The 18,791-nt window shown below is 38.8% G+C and overlaps 1 protein-coding gene across 2 annotated transcripts in view; it reads left to right on the forward strand.

Moving 5' to 3' along the window:
* Positions 1 to 18,791, forward strand: part of CTNNBL1 (catenin beta like 1) — a 181,000-nt gene that overhangs the window by 89,249 nt on the left and 72,960 nt on the right. The gene's annotated exons all lie outside the window — the stretch shown is intronic.

An 18,791-nucleotide genomic window follows, 5' to 3' on the forward strand; every position in this document is an offset into this window, starting at 1 on the left:
TTGCTCCTGGCCAAATGCCTCATTTTTCATTTTTGATTTTATTTATTTGGTCTCCTCTCTTTTTTTCTTAGTGTGGCTAAAGATTTGTTGATTTTGTTTATCTTTTTGAAACCTAACTTTTCATTTTGCTTATCTTTTGTGTCTTTTTTTGTTTTGTTTTCACTTATTTCTGGTCTGGTCTTTATTATTTCTCTTCATCTACTAATTATGGGTTTGGTTTTCTCTTGCTTTTCTAGTTATTTAAGATGTATTGTTAGGTTCTTGATTTGAAGCTTTTCTCCTTTTTTGATGTAGATGTTTGTTGCTATAAACTTTCCTCTTAATACTGCTTTTGCTTTTTCGCATAAATTTTGGTATGTTGTGTTTCCATTTTCATTTGCTTCAAGAACTGTTTTCTTTGTTAATTTCTTCATTGACCCACTGGCTATTCAAGAGCATATCATTGAATTTCTATGTTTGAATAGTTTCAAAAATTCCTCTTGTTACTGATTTCTAGTTTTATTCCATTGTCATCAGAGAAGATACTTGATATAATTTCAGTTTTCTTGAATTTTTAAAGACTTGTTTTGTAGCCTAAAATATGATCTATTCTTGAGAATAATCCATTTGCTAAGGAGAAGAATGTGTGTTCTGCAACTTTTGGATGATATGGTTTGTCAATATCCGTTAGGTCCATTTAGTCTATAGTGCAGATTAAATTTGGTATTTCTTTGTTGATTTTCTGTCTGGATGATTGGTCCAGTGCTGAGTGTGGTGTTGAAGTCTCCAGCTTTTATTGCATTGGGTTCTATCTCTCTCTTTAGCTCTAATAGTATTTGCTTTAGGTATCTGGATGCTCCAGTGTTGGGTGCATATATCTTTACAATTATTATATTCTCTTGCTGAATTGGCCCCTTTACCATTATCTTTGTCTCTTTGTCTAATTTTTGTCTTGCTGTCTATTTTGTCTGATTTAAGTCTAGTTCTCCTTGCTCTTTTTTGGTTTTCATTTGCATAGAATATCTTTTTCCATCCTTTTATTTTCGGCCTATATGTGTCTTTATAGGTGAAGTGTGTTTCTTGTAGGCAATGGATTGTTGAGTCTTTTTTTTTTAATCCATTCGGCCATGCTATATCTTGTGATTGGAGAGTTTAGTCCATTTATATGCAATATTATTATTGATAAGTAAGAACTTACTCCTGCCATTTTGTTACTTGTTTCCTGGTTGTCTTGTGGTCTTTCCTTCTCTTCATGAAGGTGATTTTCTGAGATGGTATGTTTTAATTTCTTGCTTTTTATTTTTTGTGTACGTGTTGCGTGACTCCTGACATTACCATGAGGCTTGCAAATACTATTTTATAACCCATTATTTTAAACTGATGACAGGCTTAACACTGATTGCAGAAACAAACTGACAAGCAAAGAGAAAACTAATAAAAACTCTACACTTTAACATTACCCCTCTACTTTTAAATTTTTCTTGTTTCTATCTTGTTATATGCTCTGTGACTTGAAAAGTTGTAGTTATTTTAATAGGTTCATCTATTAGTCTTTCTACTCAAGGTATGAGTAGTTTATACACCGCAATTACAGTGTTACAGTATTCTGTGTTTTTCTGTGTACTTATGGTTACCAGTGAGTTTTGTACCTTCAGATGATTTCTTATTGCTCATTGGCATCCTTTTCTTTCAGGTTGAAGAACCGCCTTTAGCATTTCTTGTAGGATGAGTCTGGTGTTGATGAGATCCCTCAGCTTTTGTTTGTCCAGGAAAGTCTTTATTTCCCCCTCATGTTTGAAGGATATTTTCACTGGATATACTATTCTAGGGTAAAAGGTAGTTTCTTCAGCACTTTAAATATATCATGCCACTCTTCCCTGGCATGTAAGGTTTCCACCGAGAAGTCTGCTGCCAGACATAACATATTGGAACCCCTCTGTATATATTATTTCTTTTCTCTTGCTGATTTTAGGATCCTTTGTTTATCCTTGACATTTGGGAGTTTGGTTATTAAATGCCTTGAGGTAGTCTTCTTTGGGTTAAATCTGCTTGGTGGTGTTCTGTAACCTTTTGTACTTGAATATTGATATCTTTCTCTAGGTTTGGGAAGTTCTCTGTGATTATCCCTTGGAATAGACTTTCTACCCCAATGTCTCTATCTCCTCTTTAAGGCCAATAGCTATTAGATTTGCCCTTTTGAGGCTATTTTCTAGATCTTGTAGGTGTGCTTCATTCTTTCTTATCTTTTTCTTCTTTTGTCTTCGTATATTTTCAGATAGGCTGTCTTCAAGCTTACCAATTCTTTCTTCTTCTTCATCAATTCTGCTGTATGTCAGTTGCATTTTTTGCTTGATTCTTTTTAACTATTTCAACATCTGTTAAATTTATTTAATAGAATTCTGTGTTTCTTCTGTGTTATCTCAAATTTCATAGAGCTTCCTCAAAACTATTTTGAATTTTTTTTATCTGAAAGCTCACATGTCTCTGTCTTCCTGGCATTGTTCACTGGTGCCTTATTTAGTTCATTTGGTGAGGTCATGTTTTCTTGGACAGTCTTGATGCTTATGGATGTTTGTTGGTGTCTGGGCATTGAAGTGTTAGGTATTTATTGTAGTCTTTGCAGTCTGGGCTTGTTTGTATTCATCCTTCTTGGGAAGGCTTTCCAGGTATTTAGAGGGTCTTGAGTGTTGCAATCTAAGTCTTTTGTCACTGCAGCTGTGTCTGCATTAGGGGGCACCCCAAGCCCAGTAACGCTGTGGCTCTTGTAGATTTGTAGGGGTACCATCTTGGTGGTGTTGGGTAAAATGGAGGAGAATTCCCTGGATTAATAGGCAGAAACTCTTGTTCTCTTTCCTGACTTTTCCCCAAACACATGAAGTTTCTCTGTGTTGAGCTGCCTGGAGCTGGGGGAGGGGTGACACAGGCACCACTGTGGCCGCCACTAGGACTGTGCTGGGTCATTCCTGAAGCCAGCACAGCACTTGGTTTCACCCAAGGCTCACACTGACCACTGCCTGGCTACTGCCTGTGTTCATTCTTGGCCCAAAGACTCTACAATCAACAGGTGGCAAACCAGCCAGGCTTGTGTCCTTCCCTTCAGGACAGCAAGCTCCCCGCAGCCCCAGGCTGTAGAGATGCCATCTGAGACCCAGAGCCTGGAGTTGGGAACCTTAGAAATCTACCTGATGCTTTGTTCTATTTCGACTGAGCTGGTACCAATTGGATTTGTTTTTTTGGAGGGCATCTTTTTGTAGAGAACCAGCTCTTGATTTTGATATAAATATACATATATGTGTGTGTATATGTGTGTGTGTGTGTGTGTGTGTGTGTATGCGTATATGTGAGATATAAATATGCATACGTGTGTGTACATATATATGCGTATATGCATATATATGTGTGCATATGTACATACACGTATTTATTATAGTTGACAAAATTGTATGTATTTATGGTCTACAATACTTATAGCATTTTATATATTTGTATACTTTCCCCTTCCTTTAATTCTTTTTTTCTACTTTTTCATTTATTTTGTTGTCCTTTTTCCAAGTTTCTGAGTTAAACACTCAATGCTTTAAAAAATAATTCTCATATTTAGAAATAAAAACATTTCAGGTTAAAAATTTCCTCTTAATATTTCTTAATTTTATTCTCGGTTCCCAAGTGATTAAGTCTTATTTTCTTATTACATCAACAGAAAATAGAGGCTATAAAATACTTTTCTAAATTTGAGATTTTGTTTGTGGCCTTATACTTGGGTAGTTTTTGTAACTATTCCATGAACATGTGAATAGAAACACAAAATAGAATTTGTGTTTCTAGGATATAAAGTACTATAATTATATCATAAATCAACATTGTAAATATATTCCATTCTTTTCTGTCCTTTTTATCCCCTAATTTGTTTAGTCTCTAACTATGGTCGTGGATTTTTTTTTTTTTTTTCTGTTTCTTCTGATCTTTCCGGTATCTTTAGCTTTTTTTTTTTTTTTTTTTTTTTAAAGACAGGGTTCCACTGTGTTGCGCAGGCTGGAGTGCAGTGGCTATTCATAGAAGGCAATCATGGCACACTACAGCCTTGAAGTCTCGGGATATGGTGGTGCCTGAGACTCTAGGCACCTGCTACCCTACAACTTTAGCTTTTTATGTCATTTCGTGTTACATGTAACTCTTGTTGAAGACACGTAGCTGAGTTTTTAATCCAGTGTGAAAGTTTGTGTTTCAGTAGATGAATTTTTATTCATTGTGTTTATTGTAATGACTATTATGTTTAGCCCTTTTCCTGGTTATTTTGTTATATGATTTCCTTGATGGTTTTATTTTGTTTTGTTTTTTCTTATCTTTTTTACCTCCATTATTTTCCTTCTCTTTGGAGATTTGGAAAATATTATTCTTTCTATTAGTGATTACCTTTAGTTTTTTAGAAATGTGGCTTTATTTCTTTGTCTATGAACATTCAAAATTGTTTCTAGTCCCTTCAGTGTCTGGCCGCTGCCTAATCGTCCTACCGCCATCTCTCTCATTCTTTCCTTTCTGCACATTTACAGTCCACTCTCTAAACCGAACTATTTTAGGTCCCTTGACGCATTTCGTTGTTATTATTATTATTTTGATGACTCGCCTTTGATGTTTAGGCTTAAACTTGTCTAAGCAGCCATTTTCTTCGGTGTCACTTCCCCCACGTCTGTCCCCACATCCCCATCCCTAAGTTTTGAGGGTTGGCTGCCAGCATCCTTTGCTTTCTCTGTTGGAGCACTTTCCGCCATGTATGATAAGTTGTATGGCCGTGTCTCCAATTGTACTGTAATACTTTTCAGAGCAGAGACAGGGTCTTCTTCCTCTTTGTATCTCCAGTACCTAGCAAAAGATACACCTTTGTTTTTCTGTGAATATTTTCTAAATTAATGAGAAACATTTTGCTGTTTAGAATCAGTGGCCCAAGGAATTTCTGGCAAACTCTGTACATAGACCCAAAGAAAGGAATAAAAAGCCTGTTGCCGAGAACTCAGTCTCTTGCCCGAACGTATTTAGTTCTGTTTTCCCTGTCAAATTTTTCAGTGCATGGAGAGCACAAACGGGGCCATAGTGTGGTTGCAATCCTGATCTTGAGGCTCGGGGGAGGCTAGGAGTCCGCTCAAGTCCTCGGATCACTGCCCTGTTTGGCCTGTGCCTGTGCTGGGCTTCAGAACAGAAGCTGCACGAGTTCCACAATTGCACTTATTCCCCTTTGCCTCTCAACTCTCTTCTTCCATTACCCTCCTAGGTATTTAGGGTTATATTTAGGTTTTCAATTCTAATCACCTTTCTTCTCAAGGTTCAAAGAAGTCTTTCATGCAGATTTGTGGTCTCTGAGCTTTCGTTTTTGGGAGCTGTTTGTGAAGCGCTAGTACCTACTCGCCCTTACCTCCCAGCCCTCTCTCCTGTAGTTTACCCTGTCACCCAGATGACTTTTCTCCATTCCTGTGTTCAGACTGTCTGGATTTCACAGTGCTTGACAGAATCAATAAGAAGAAAAGCTTTTTTGTTTTTCTCTCTTTGCCAAAGGACAGATGAAGACATCTTGGAAAAGAAAAGATTGTTGAGGTGATGTTTAAAAGTGGAACTCATGCTGTGGAAAAAGCAGCAGGCAGCCATCCTAGAGTATAGGAACCAAAAAAAGAAAAGGTAGTTCTCATTTGGTCACATCAGTGTTTTTATAAATGAAAAGAAAAGATGAAGTAAGGGTGGAAGACGCAGAACCTCTGAAGCAGTGAACTGTGTGCTGAAAGGCAGAGAGGACCAGAGTCTCTGATGTAGAAGGAAATGCTCCTTTGTGCATCAGGCAGCTCAGCCTCATTCTTTGGGTTTGATAGTCAAGAGTTAGATTACATGAAGGATGTTTGGATGGTTTTGGTGGGCAGCAGAAGAATTAACACATGATCATGAACCAAGTGGTAGTTTCATAGTCTGGGATGTTTGAGAGTAAAATAAAATTCAGGAAAGTCATAGTTTATTGTGCTGTTTAACGAAGTGATCAGATTCAGAGGGTTCCAATCCACAAAAAATAAGACAAAATTATACTTACTTGGGGATGGAGCTATAACAGTACCCTCATTGTCCCTGGAGGGAGACTGGTTTGCCATTTCCATTTCTTCATTACAGATACCTCTCTTTGGTGTGAGATGGTTGCTACAAATAGAAGATTCCAATATATCAGGTTTAATTATAGCCTGCACTTTAAATCGTTTGCTTCTTGCCACCACAAAGTACTTTTTAACAGTAAGTCCTTGTATCAGAATACTTCAGTGTTCTTTAAGGAGCAGCAGAGCCAGTGGGAGACAAAAGAATTATATTGTCAGTTTCCTTGAAAATGTTGACATGAAGCTTATTACTTCTGCTGTAAAACCTGTTCCGTTAGAAAGAGAAGAGACCACCATGATCCCAGGGGATGTGTACAAATGCAGCTTTGGGTTATGTAGCATAAATACAGTGAACCCATCTTGGTTATTAACTGTAAAGGCAAAAAAAGAAAAAGGAGATACACAGCCACATCTGTTCCAGCAACCACCAGGTTTTTTTTTTTTCCTAAGGTTTTTCAATAAGATTTTCCTTAACCTGAAGAAAAATGCCTCTGATAAAGAAAACAAATAAAATGGCAATGCTATAATATGTGCAGAGTAAGTTTTTGCAGGCCCAATTCTGAACTGTGAGCTTGTGGCAAAGCGTATAGCTAGGCCAACCTGGGAAAGTTTGGATTTTTATCCCCTTCTTCTTTTGTTTTTTAAGACAGACTTTCACTCTGTTGCCCAGGCTGTAGTGCAATGGCATGATCTCAGCTCACCATGACCTCTGCCTCCCGAATTCAAGCGATTCTCCTGCCTCAGCCTCCTGAGTAGCTGGGACTACAGGCATGCGCCACCCCATCCAGCTAATTTTGTATTTTTAGTAGAGACAAGATTTCTCCATAGTGGTCAGACTGGTCTCGAACTCCCGACCTCAGATGATCTGCCTGCCTTGGCCTCCCAAAGTGCTGGGATTACAGGCGTGAGCCACCGCTCCTGGCCTCTTTATTCTTTTCCTTACTCTACTTTGCTTTTGTTCCTAATGAATATCTGAAGGTCCAGACTATATTATTCCTGTCGTCCTTTACAGTTTTTCAAGAAATAGTCTTTTGTTCTAACCTCCAGTCTCCCAGGATTCAAGTGCAAAAGCAAAATAATAATGGAAATCTTTTAGAAGTCAGCTGTGCTTCTTGATGGGGCCGTATACAGGTTGTGTTCCGAGCTGTACACTCCTTTGTCTAACAAGGAGCATTCTCTTCCCTCTTCAGGCTTAATATTACCATTCTCCCTTAGATGGATAACAGTAGTTTGCCCCTGTTCTCTAGGAACTAGAAAAATACTCCAAAACCACAAAGTAATCCTTCCAACAGTCCTCCAGGCTGGCATTACCTTTTAATAAATGGGAAAGTGCTGTGGTGAAGAAGGCAGATAAACTGAATCAAGATTACCTGGCAGGAAGCGGTGTAAGGGCTGTCTGAGCTCTTCCATCAGACCTGATAGCTATTCATCATTCCAGTGTAGTTTAAATTGTACATAGTTAAAGTATACGATTCGGTGAGTTTTGCAATATGTATCGATCCATCCATCATACCCTAGTGCAAGCATGAGAGTGAATGTATTTGTCACACCCGAATGTTTCTCTGTGCCCCTTTGTAATCCTCTCCCCCTACCTCAGTGTTTTCAGGCCACCGTTGATTTGCTTTCTGTACCTTATGTATTAGTTTGCATTTTATAGTATTTTATGTAAATGGAATCATATAGTATGTTCTTTTTTTAGTCTGACCTATTTCACTCACTAATTATTTTGAGATTCCTCCATGTTGTGTATCAATAATTAGTTCCTTTTCTACTGCTGAGTAGCATTACATTATATGGATATATCGCAGTTTGTTTATTCACTTGTTGAAGGACATTTGGGTTTTTAGTTTTTTGCTCTTATGAATGGTTCTGCAGTGAGCTTTCATGTGCAAATCTTTGGGCAGACATTTTTAATAGCTCTTAGGTAAATACTTAGTTAAACTGCTGGGTCATATGTTGGGTATACAGTTAACTTTTTAAGACACTGCCAAACTGTTTACAAAATGGTTGTAGCATTTTAAAATTCCGCAGCAGTGTGGGAGTTCCAGTTGCTCCACGTGGAGCAGTACAGTCAGTCTTTTTTGTTTTAACCATTGTTTTAATTTGCTTTTCCCTCATGACTAATGATGCAGGTGTCCTTTCAGGTCCAAATTTGCCATCCATATATCTTTTTTGGTGGTGTTTCTTCAAATCTTTAGCCCATTTGGGGGGTAAGGGGTTATTTGTCTTACTGAATTTTAATAGTTCTTTACATATTATATGATTTATATCAGAGGTTACCCCCTGACCCCCCGGACTGCACAGCAGAAAGTGAACAGCAGGTGAATGAGCATTACTGCCTGAGCTCTGCCTCCTGTCAGGTCAGCAGTGGCGTTAGATTCTCATAGGAGTGCAAATCCCACTGTGAACTGTGCATGTGAGGGATTGAAGTTGTGCGCTCCTTATGAGAATCTAATGCCTGATGACCTGAGGTGGAGCAGTCTCATCCCAAAATCATCCTCTGCCCCTGGGGAAAAATTGTCTTCCATGAAACTGGTCCCTGGTACCAAAAAGGTTGGGGAACACTATACCATGTAAGACCTTTTGTCCGATACATGTTTTACAGATATTTTCTCCCAGTTCATGGCTTGCTTTTCATAATAGTGTTTTGAAAATTTTTCAATTTTCATGAAGTATAATTTTTCATTTGTTCCATTAACCTTTTTCTATTGGTATCCTTCAAGACATTTATTTATTTTGTCTGTTGGCAAACTTATTGGCAAAAAGGTGTTCATAAATATTTCCATATTATCCTTTTAAAATTGGTAGAATCTGTAGTGATGTACTGTTTCTTATTTTTGATGTTGGTAATCTACATCTTTTTTTTTCTGATCAGTGTGGTTAGAGGTTTATCAGTTTTATTGATCTCAAAACAGTTTTTGTTTTCATTGTTTTTCTGTTTCCTATTTCAGTAATTTCTGCTCGGATCTGTATTTTTTCTGTGCGCATGCGCGCGCGCGCGCGCGTGTGTGTGTTTGTGGTGTGTGGTGTGTGTGTGTGTGATGGGTTCTTGCTATATTGCCCAGGCTGACCCCTGACTCCTGGGCTCAAAAGATCCTCCTGCCTCAGCCTCCTAAGTAGCTGGGACTATAGGAACATACCATATTGCTGGGCGTTTAATCTCATTATTTCTTTTCTTTACATTACTTAGTGTTTAATTTGCTATTCTTTTTCTTACAAACTGCTCCAAGAATCTGAAACTTTTTGAATATCAACATGATGTTCAAAGGAAATGCTTATTGGAGCATTTTGAATTTTAGATTTTCTTATTAGGAATGCTCAACCAGTATAATGCAAATTATTGCAAAACTGGAAAAAAAATCAAAATTTGGAACACTTCTTGTTCCAAGCATGTTGGATAAGGAATACTCAACCTGTAGGTATTTACTGCTATAAATTTCCCTCTAATTGCTGCTTTAGCTGTGTCATATGCATTTTGATATGTTGTATTTTTATCTTTATTCACTTCAAAATACTAATTTATCTTCTGATTCATCTTTGACCAGTGAGTTATTTACAAGTATGTTGTTTAGTTTCCAAGAATTTGGGAATTTTCTGAATATCTTTCTGTTATTGATTTCTACTTTCATGCCGTTCATTGTGGTCAGAGAACATACTTTGTCTGATTTGAACCTTTCAAAATTTGTTAAGACTTGTTTTTGGCCCAGAACACACTCTTATTACTAAATAATCCTTGTATACTTGAAGAGAATGTGTATTCTGCTGCTGTTGGGTGGAATGCTTAATAAATGTCAAATAGGTTAAATTGGTGATCATGTTGTTCAAGTCGTTTATATTCTTACAGATTTTCTGTCTTATTCTACCAATTATTAAACCTCTGACTATAGTTCTGGATATGTCTATTTTTCCTTTCAGTTCTATCACCTTTTGCTTCATGTATTTTGAGTTCTTTTAGTTACTTAAACTTTTAGGATTATATATTCTTATGTTTAATTGACCCTTTTATTATTATGAAATAACTTTCTTGATCCCTGGTAATGTTCTTTGATCTAAAATCTACTTTGTTTTATATTAATATAAACACCATAGCTTTCTTAATTAGTGCTAGCATGGTATCTTTTACCTTCTGTTATGAACTAAACTGTGACCCCTCTCCCCACTCAAATTCATTTGTTGAATTTGGAGATGGGACTTTTAAGAAGGTAATTAAGGTTAAATGAGGCCTTAAGAGTGGGACCAAGAGGAGGCACCAGAAGTGCATGCACACACCTCTGGGGTAAAACCTTACGGGAGTGAACTTCTATTTCTCTCTCCAGGTTTTTATGCTTCTATTGTCATACATTTTTATTTCAACATGTTATAAGCCCTGTTATACATTGTTGTTATTTTTGTTTAAATGGTCAGTTATCTTTTTAAAAGAGATTTTTGAAAATAAAGAGAAAAAGTCTTTTATATTCACCCACTTATTTGCCATTTTCTGTACTCTTCATTCTTTTGTGTAGATTCAGATTTCCATCTGGGGTCAGTTTCCTTCTGCCTACCTGACTTCCTTTAACATCTCTGGTAGTGCTGGTCTATTGGTGATGACTTCTGTCAGCTGTGGTATGACTGAAAAAAGATTTTTCTTTTCTTTTGAGATACAGTCTTGCTCTGTCACCCAGGCTGGAGTGCAGTGGCACAATCTCAGCTCACTACAGCCTCCACCTCCCGAGTGCAAGCAACTCCTGTGCCTCAGCCTCCTGAGTAGCTGGGATTATAGGCATGCACTACCACGCCCGGCTATTTTTGGGGGGGTTTCTTTGTTTGTTTTTGAGGCAATCACACTCTGTCACCTGGGCTGCAGTATAGTGGTGCATTCTTGACTCACTACAACCTCTACCTCCTGGGTTCAAGCAATTCTCCTGCCTGAGCCTCCCGAGTAGCTGGAATTACAGGTGCCCACCACCATACCTGGCTAATTTTTTTTTTTTTTTTTTTTTTTTTTTTTTTTTGTATTTTAAGTAGAGACAGGGATCTGGCCATGTTGGCCAGGCCGGTCTTGAACTCCTGGCCTCAAGTGATCCTCCTGCCTTGGCCTCCCAAAGTGCTGGGATTACAGGCATGAGCCACCATGCATGGCTGCCTTCATCTTTGAAATCTATTTTTACCAGGTTATATAGTATTCTAGGTTGATAGGGTTTTTCTGGTTTTGTTTGTTTGGTCTTTTTCCTTTCAATACTCTCAGTTGTTCCACTGCCTTTTGGCTTTCTTGGTTTTCGATAAGAAGTCTCCCATCATTCATATATGTGTTACTCTATGTGTAATTTGTCCTCCTGCCTTTTTTCTGGCTGTTTTTAGGATATCCTCTTTATTGTTGGTTTTGAGTTTGTGATGTGCCTTGGTGTCGTTGTCGTTTTTTTCACGTCTTTGGTGTTTGAGGTTTGTTGAGCATCTTGGATCTGTTTTCATCACAGGTGGAAATTTTTCGGTTATAATTTTTTTTTTTTTTTTGAGACAAGGTCCCACTCTGTTGCCCAGGCTAGCATGCAGTGGTGCAGTCTCAGCTCACTGAAGCCTCTGCCTCCTCCTCTGCCTCTTGGGCTCAAGTGATCCTCCCACCTCAGCCTTCCAATTAGCTGGGACTACACAGGCATGCACCATTGTGCCCAGCTAATTTTAAAAAATATTTTCAGTAGAGAGAGTTTTGTCATGTTGCCCAGGTTGGACAGTTACATTTTTCAGACATTTTTCTTGCCCCCATCTGCCTTTCAGGGAATATAATTATATGTATATGATACAATTATATGTTATATAATTATAAATTATGTTACAAAATATAATTACGTGTATATTAAGCTATTTGAATATTTCCAACCACAGTTCACTGATCGTTTGTTCATTGTTTCCTGTCTTCTTTTCTCTGTGTTTTATTTTGGACAATTTCTATCATGTTCTCAAGTCTTCCTTTTCTTCTGCAGTGTTAATCTCATCTACTGTATTTCTCCTTTGTAGGTGCTCAGTTTGGTCTTTTCTTCCATGTTTCTAGTTAACATGCTGAAGTTTTTCTCAGCCTTCTTCATTTTGCATATCAATTGTAGTTAAATTATACTTTTGCTGTCTTTGTCTTCTAATTCTGCCATCTGTGTTATTTTTACTGATTTTTTTTTTCTCCTCTCTGTGGGTCATATGGTCATTCTTTGAGTCCCTAGTAATTTCTTATGGAAATTCAAATATTGTGAATTTTACCTTGTTAGATGTTGGTTTTTTTTTTTTTTTTTTTTTTTGGAGGGATATTTCTATAAATGTTATGGAGCTTGGTTCTAAGATAGAAAGTTACTTGGAAATAGTTTGGTCCTTTTGAGACTTACTTTTAAGCTCTGTTAGGCAGGACCAGATTAGTCTATGGCTAATAATGCCTCGCTGCTGAAGCACATTACCTAATACTCCACCTGGTGCACTGTGAATTAATCAGGTTTTTCTACCATAACTGGTGGGAATATAAACTATTCCTGGCCCTCTGTGAGTTCTGGGATCGCCTTCTCTGCCTTCTCCTAGACAGCTTCTTTCTGCAGCTGTGGTTAGTTTCCTCACATGTTTGTGGTTGTCAGTACTGGAGACTGGAAGGGGGCCCTCTGTAGATCTCTGTGCAGCTAGCGCTCTGCTGTGGTCCTCTGCGGTGGCCCTGTGAACTCTAGCTGCATTGGTCTGCCTGGACTCCCAGTTCTGTCTCTTCCCTTCTCTGAGGCCTGGAAACTCTCCACGGGGTTAGTTGGGGTCATTGCATGTGTTGTCCTCCCATAGGGTCACTGTTTTGTGCTGCCTGATGTCAGATGTCTAAAAACCATTGTTTTGTTCTTTTTTTTTTTTTTAAACTTTCAGGGTTAGGGAGGATGTAAATCCAGTCCTTGTTACCCCATTTTGGCCCAGAGTACAAGTCCAGCAGTATATGATACTTTTTAAACTATATTTTCTTATTCTTTATTCCTGGTAGATAGTAATGCAGTTAACTTTTGTGTATTGATCTTATATTTAGCAACTTTGCTCTATCACATATCAGACATCAGTCAGAACATTGTTAATTGTTGCAATAACAAACCTAAAATTTCAAGGACTTTCAATGACAAATGTTTATTTTTCACTCATAGTTCATTCATCACTGGCCATCAGAAGCTCAGCTCTACGTCTTCTTTATTTCAGGACTTAGGCTGAAGGAGCAGTGCTTCATGGTACATGCCTGTCTCATGGTACAGAGAAGAGACCACGTAATGCAATAAATCCTAAAACTTCCCCTCTGAAGTGCACATGTTACTTGCATTCATGGTTTATTGACCACACACAGTCACATGGCCCAGCGTGAGATCTGTGGTGGGCGGAGGGGTGAGATGAGCAGTGATGTGTTGGAGCCGGCTCATATAGGTTCATGGGCACTGATGGTGCACATCTCTTCCTGTCACTGCATTTGGTGGCATCATCTTGACCATAACAAATGCTCAATATGCCTATGGTCATATTTACTAATTATTTATTTTTTGTTTCTGTTTTTCTTTTTCCCCCATCTCAGCTTCTAGCTGTGGTCATACTGATTACTGTCTAATTCATAGAAATCCTGGATTCTGTAAAGTGATCTTATATTTCAGGTTCTGTAGTGTAAGTGAACTTTATCATGCACATTGTAAAGCAAACAAAATATGATCTTATATGGCATTATCCAGATTTCTTGCCAGGACTAGTTTATGGTTCACAGAATCTTTTAAAGAACACCTTGTTGCTTTTTTTTTTTTTTCTTTTTTTTTAATTATTCAGTCTCCTTTGTCCAAGAAAGGAGAGAATTTTACCTCTTTCACTTGTCCTCCAAATAAGTTTCCTTCAAGGTCCTAGTCTTCTTTCGAAATTTTCCCTATTGCTAACTTCGTTACTGGACTTCAGACATGTAAGTTCAAGCTGGATATCACTGCCGTGTCCCACAGGCATCTCAGATTCAATCAGAACTCAGCCCTTTGCACTTCGCCTTTTACCAGTCTTTCTGCCTCTAATATTGTTTCTCTCTTCCTTCTGCTCCCCTGTCCCCATTATTGTCCAACACACTGTGGCAAGCATAATCTTTCTGATACTCAAAAATCAGCCTGTCTTATGTTTTGCTGCTGCCTGTCTTCTTACTCTTTATATTCTAGCAGTATCATGCTCCACTTCCCTGAATGTCCCATGCTTACCCATGTCTTTGCATATGCTCTTATTTCCTTCTGTATGGGATACCCTCTCCCTCTCTGACTTTGCAAGGGAAACATCCCCTGAGGCTTGGTTCAGGCATCATCTCCTTTGTGAGTCCTCCCTCCCTGATTCAGACATGGTCAGTCCTCCTTCCTGCGTTCACTCTCTGCTTTGCATATACCTCCACCGTAGGACTTAGCTTTTTTCAGTCTGCCCATTCTCCGCATGTCTGTCTCCCCTGTGGACCAGACTCCTCCGAAGCAATGAGCTATGCCTTGTCTCTGCATCCTGGACTTAATATCTGGCACCTGCTACGTACCTCATAAATATTTGATGAGGGAACAAATGAACAAAGAAAATCATACTCAGAATCTATGTTCATAGCAAAAGTATTTTTGCATAATAAAGAAGAAGAAGCTAATTAAAACTACAACAGAAAACATTTCTCCTACATCACAAGGCTCACTGTGAGAAGAATAGGGAGCAGTGGATGACTCTCAGCCACTTCCCACAACCCCCCAGTTTTATAGAGGCTAGCATTCACATTGGTCCTGGCATGATCGACAGCCTGATGAACCCAGACAAGACTAAGATAAACTGCTTGTCCTCCAGTAGAATAAATATTTCAAATAAAGTCAACCCAAGAAAGTCAAGCCCAACAGCTATTGATTGCTAAAAGCCTGAACTCAAGCCCAATGAATATTCCAAAGTTCACCTCCATGCTGCTTGCCTAAATGGTGATCAATATGCAATTACTGCCCCCTCTAAATGTGTCTTACACAACCTACCTGAAGAAGGGTTTTGCTTTTAAAATCTTTTGTTTGTTGAATTTGCTTAGGCAGGAAAAAAAGAGTCTTGGCTAAGCCGGAGTCTTTTGAATTGTATTTCAAACAGTTCTGCGTTATTTGTGAAATGGTTTGAGCGTATGCTGAGTAGTAACTGAAGGTGCCCTGTTTTATGACCGCCATTCATTTCCAGAGGCCTTTTCCTGAGTGACTAAACAATGCAGATATTATATCTCAATTTCCTAAATTTTGCTCACATGATTATCTGCCCTAGTCATGACCTTTATAAATTCAAGCTTGTAAGATGCTAAAGTCCAGCTGCAGTGAAAAGAAGTTTCTGTTAGAATTTTCATCTTAATACAAAAAGTCCCTTCCTATTGAGTTTGGAGCCTTGTTTACCTGGCTCCTGATATTTAAGATTTCATATCTCTTTCAAATAGGCCTTTTTCATACCATTGCCGTAGTTAGAACCTCTGGTCATTTCTCATTTTTGTTGTTGCCAGAATCTCCTAACTGTCCTCCCTTACCCGCAAGCGCTGTCATTCCCATCCCTTCTTCACACTGCTGCCAGATTAAGCCTTCTGAAATATATCTGTCCAGGGCCCTCCCTTGTCTGAAATTCTCATGCCCTCTCAGCATCCACAGGATGAAGCCTGGGTTCCCTGTGGAGCTTGTCATGACCATGTTCCTCCCAGCCTCTCCTCAGTCATCTTCCACCACTGGCCATTCGGAACTACCGAATGGTTCCCTGGCTGGCGCGCTCCTACACTCTACACACACCTTTGCAAGTGCTGTACACCCACCACTGCCACCAGTGTCGTCACTCTTCCATCCCTGCCTGGCAATACTCATTCCTTAGACTCAGTGCAGAAGTCATCTGCCATTTGACACCTTCAGGACTTCTCCCAGATAAGGCAAATTATCTCCTCTTCTCACCTCCTTGGACTTGATTTCCATTGCTTCAGGCTTTTGAAATCATCATCTTTGTTTACCTCTTCTTAAATTGCTTAAAGACAAGGACCATATAATTCCTAGCTGCTAGTATAATGCTGACTGCATAAAGACATATGCTCAATAGTATATGCCTTTTTTTTCTTTGGAACTCAATAGTTGGATTGAAGGTCATTTGTAAGTATCTTTGGATTGTTTTGATTGAGCCACAAGGGAAGTGAAGATAGGAATAGCGTGAAGTAGGGTGGCAGCTCTCTCTGTTTGCCCAGGATTGAGGAGTCCTGGGATGTGGCTGCTGTCCTTTCCTCCACTATTGGGACCCAGTCCTGGCTGGCTAGTCTGACCCAGGATAGCACTCTTTATGACCAGCAGCACTTTAATAGTGCAGTGTTTTAATAGTGTTGTGTCTACAAAAGACTGTCCAAAGGGGATATTATTTCTGATTCCTTTTCTTTGGCTTTCACATGGGAAATTGCATGAAAGCCTCCGGGTTATTACCCCATTTTTTTTTTTTTTTTGAGACAGAATCTCACTCTGTAACCCAGGCTGGAGTGCAATGGCGCTGTCTCAGCTCACTCCAACCTCCTCCTCACAGTTCAAGCAATTCTCCTGCCTCAGCCTCCCAAGTAACTGGGATTACAGGCGCCCACCACCACACCTGGCTAATTTTTGTACTACCCCCGTTTTTTATGAGTCTTGCTTTCTCTTGCAAAACCAGTCACCTCCCTCCAGCTGTTTAATTGTCGCTTATCTTTGGTCTCCTCATCACCATTGGCTTTTCTTAAAAATAGGAATTGAAAAAAATCTTGACCTGGCTTCCCTCTTAAGCTGATGAGGTTCCTCCTCCAGGATTTACTAAGGCGTAACCTATACTCACCGCTCTTACTTTCTCACCTCCTTTTACTTTTCAACCCACTTCTGCCCTACCTCTGCTTTCTGGAAGGTTGCTAGTTGCTTCCTGATAGTGGAATCTGGTGGTCTTTTTTTTATACATTTATTTTTATTTTTTTAGATACAAGGTTTCACTGTGTTGGCCAGGCTGGTCTCGAACTCCTGACTTCAAGTGATCTGCCCACCTTGGCCTCCCAAAGTGCTGGGATTATAGATGTGAGCCACCGCGCCCAGCTGGTGGTCTTTTCTTTTGCTTTTTGACAGACTAGAATCTCTTCAGAAACTGTCTCCTTCCTCTGACCAAAGTATTCCCTGTTGTGTGCCCACTGTACTTAACTTATTCTTTTGTTACCTACTTATTTGTTCATTTATTTTAAATATTCACATATATATTATTCTTTCCCCACAATCTCCCAAATACATGTAATCTGTCCCTCTCACTGTAACGTAACACATGACAGTCTGAGAACCAACATGTTGAATTGCATCTCTACTTCTGGAATCACTTCATCACTTGGATGCCTTCTCGTGGCCTTCCATGCAGCCAATGTTTCCCTCCCTGATTGGAGCTGGGAACGCTCTGCTCCTTGGTCTGCCGCAAACACAGTCTCCTGTCTGCAGCTTGTTTCTATTTCAGGACCTCTGTGCTTACTGTTCCTCTGCCTTCAATGTTGTCTTACCCCTAAAATTACGACCGATTCATCTTATCACTCAGTTCTCAACACAGTGTTACTCCTTAGGAGGCTTTCCTTAATAACCGAATCTAAGAGATCACGCCAGTCATTCTTTCACATGGCCTTGTTTTATTTCTTTGGCACTAACCATTATCAGGTGTCTCGATTTCTCTTTGTCTCCTGCAGTGAGAATGTAAACTGCTTGAAAACTGGGACCCAGTCTTTCCCAATCACATGAGAGGTATCCAGTAAATATTTGTAGACTGAATAAACACATGGGGAAAAATTATATGCTGATTTATACTTTTCTCTGATACTTTCATATTACTTTGGTCTCCCCAGATTTAGCTTTTTATTTTTGGAAGCAGAACCCATTTTTTACTATTTTCTCTTGTGCCTACCACAATACTAAGTAGGTGCTCAGTAAATATTGCCTATTGGTTTGGTTGGTTTATTTACCAGCTGTAGCAAGATAGGAAATGACTGACTTGCTCCTCTCTACTTCAGAGTATTTTAAAAAATAATTGAAGATTATAGAAAAATTATACTCCCTAGGGAAGTATCTGTAAGAACAGCAGCCAATGGTACTATTATTCTATGACCTTTCACTTCAAGAGGGAAAAATCACCTTTTTTTTCATGATAATAGTTTATCTTTTTAAATTCTACATGTTCATTATGGAAAAACAAGATACTGAAAAATAGGAAAAGGGAAAATAAGATGCAGAAAAAGCATTTGACAAAATCCAACATTGTTTTATACCAATAGTTCAACTAGGAATCGAAGAGAACTTCTTCAACCATTGATAAAACTCTTCTACAAAAAAACCCATAGCTAACATCATACTTGATGGTGAAAGAGTAGATGCTTTCCCCCTAAGATCAGCGACAAGACAAGGATGTTCACCCTCGTCACTGCTATTAGGCCTTGTACTGGAGGTTCTAGCCAGGACAATTAGGCAATACAATGAAATAAAAGACATCTAGATTAGAAAGGAAGAAGTAAACTATCTGTTTTCAGATAACATAATGCATAGAGAAAATCCTAAGGAATCTACTAAAAGATTATTAGAACTAGCAAATGAGTTTAGCAAGGTTGCAAGAAATAAAACCAGTTGTATTTCTGTACACTTGCAGTGAGCAATCTCAAAATGAAACTAAGGAAACAATGTTTATAGAAGCATTGTTCATAATAGCCAAAGG

The sequence above is a fragment of the Aotus nancymaae genome, unplaced genomic scaffold (assembly GCF_030222135.1).
Source record: "Aotus nancymaae isolate 86718 unplaced genomic scaffold, 86718_ANA_hifiasm-v0.15.2.pri h1tg000029l, whole genome shotgun sequence".
Taxonomy (NCBI): domain Eukaryota; kingdom Metazoa; phylum Chordata; class Mammalia; order Primates; family Aotidae; genus Aotus; species Aotus nancymaae.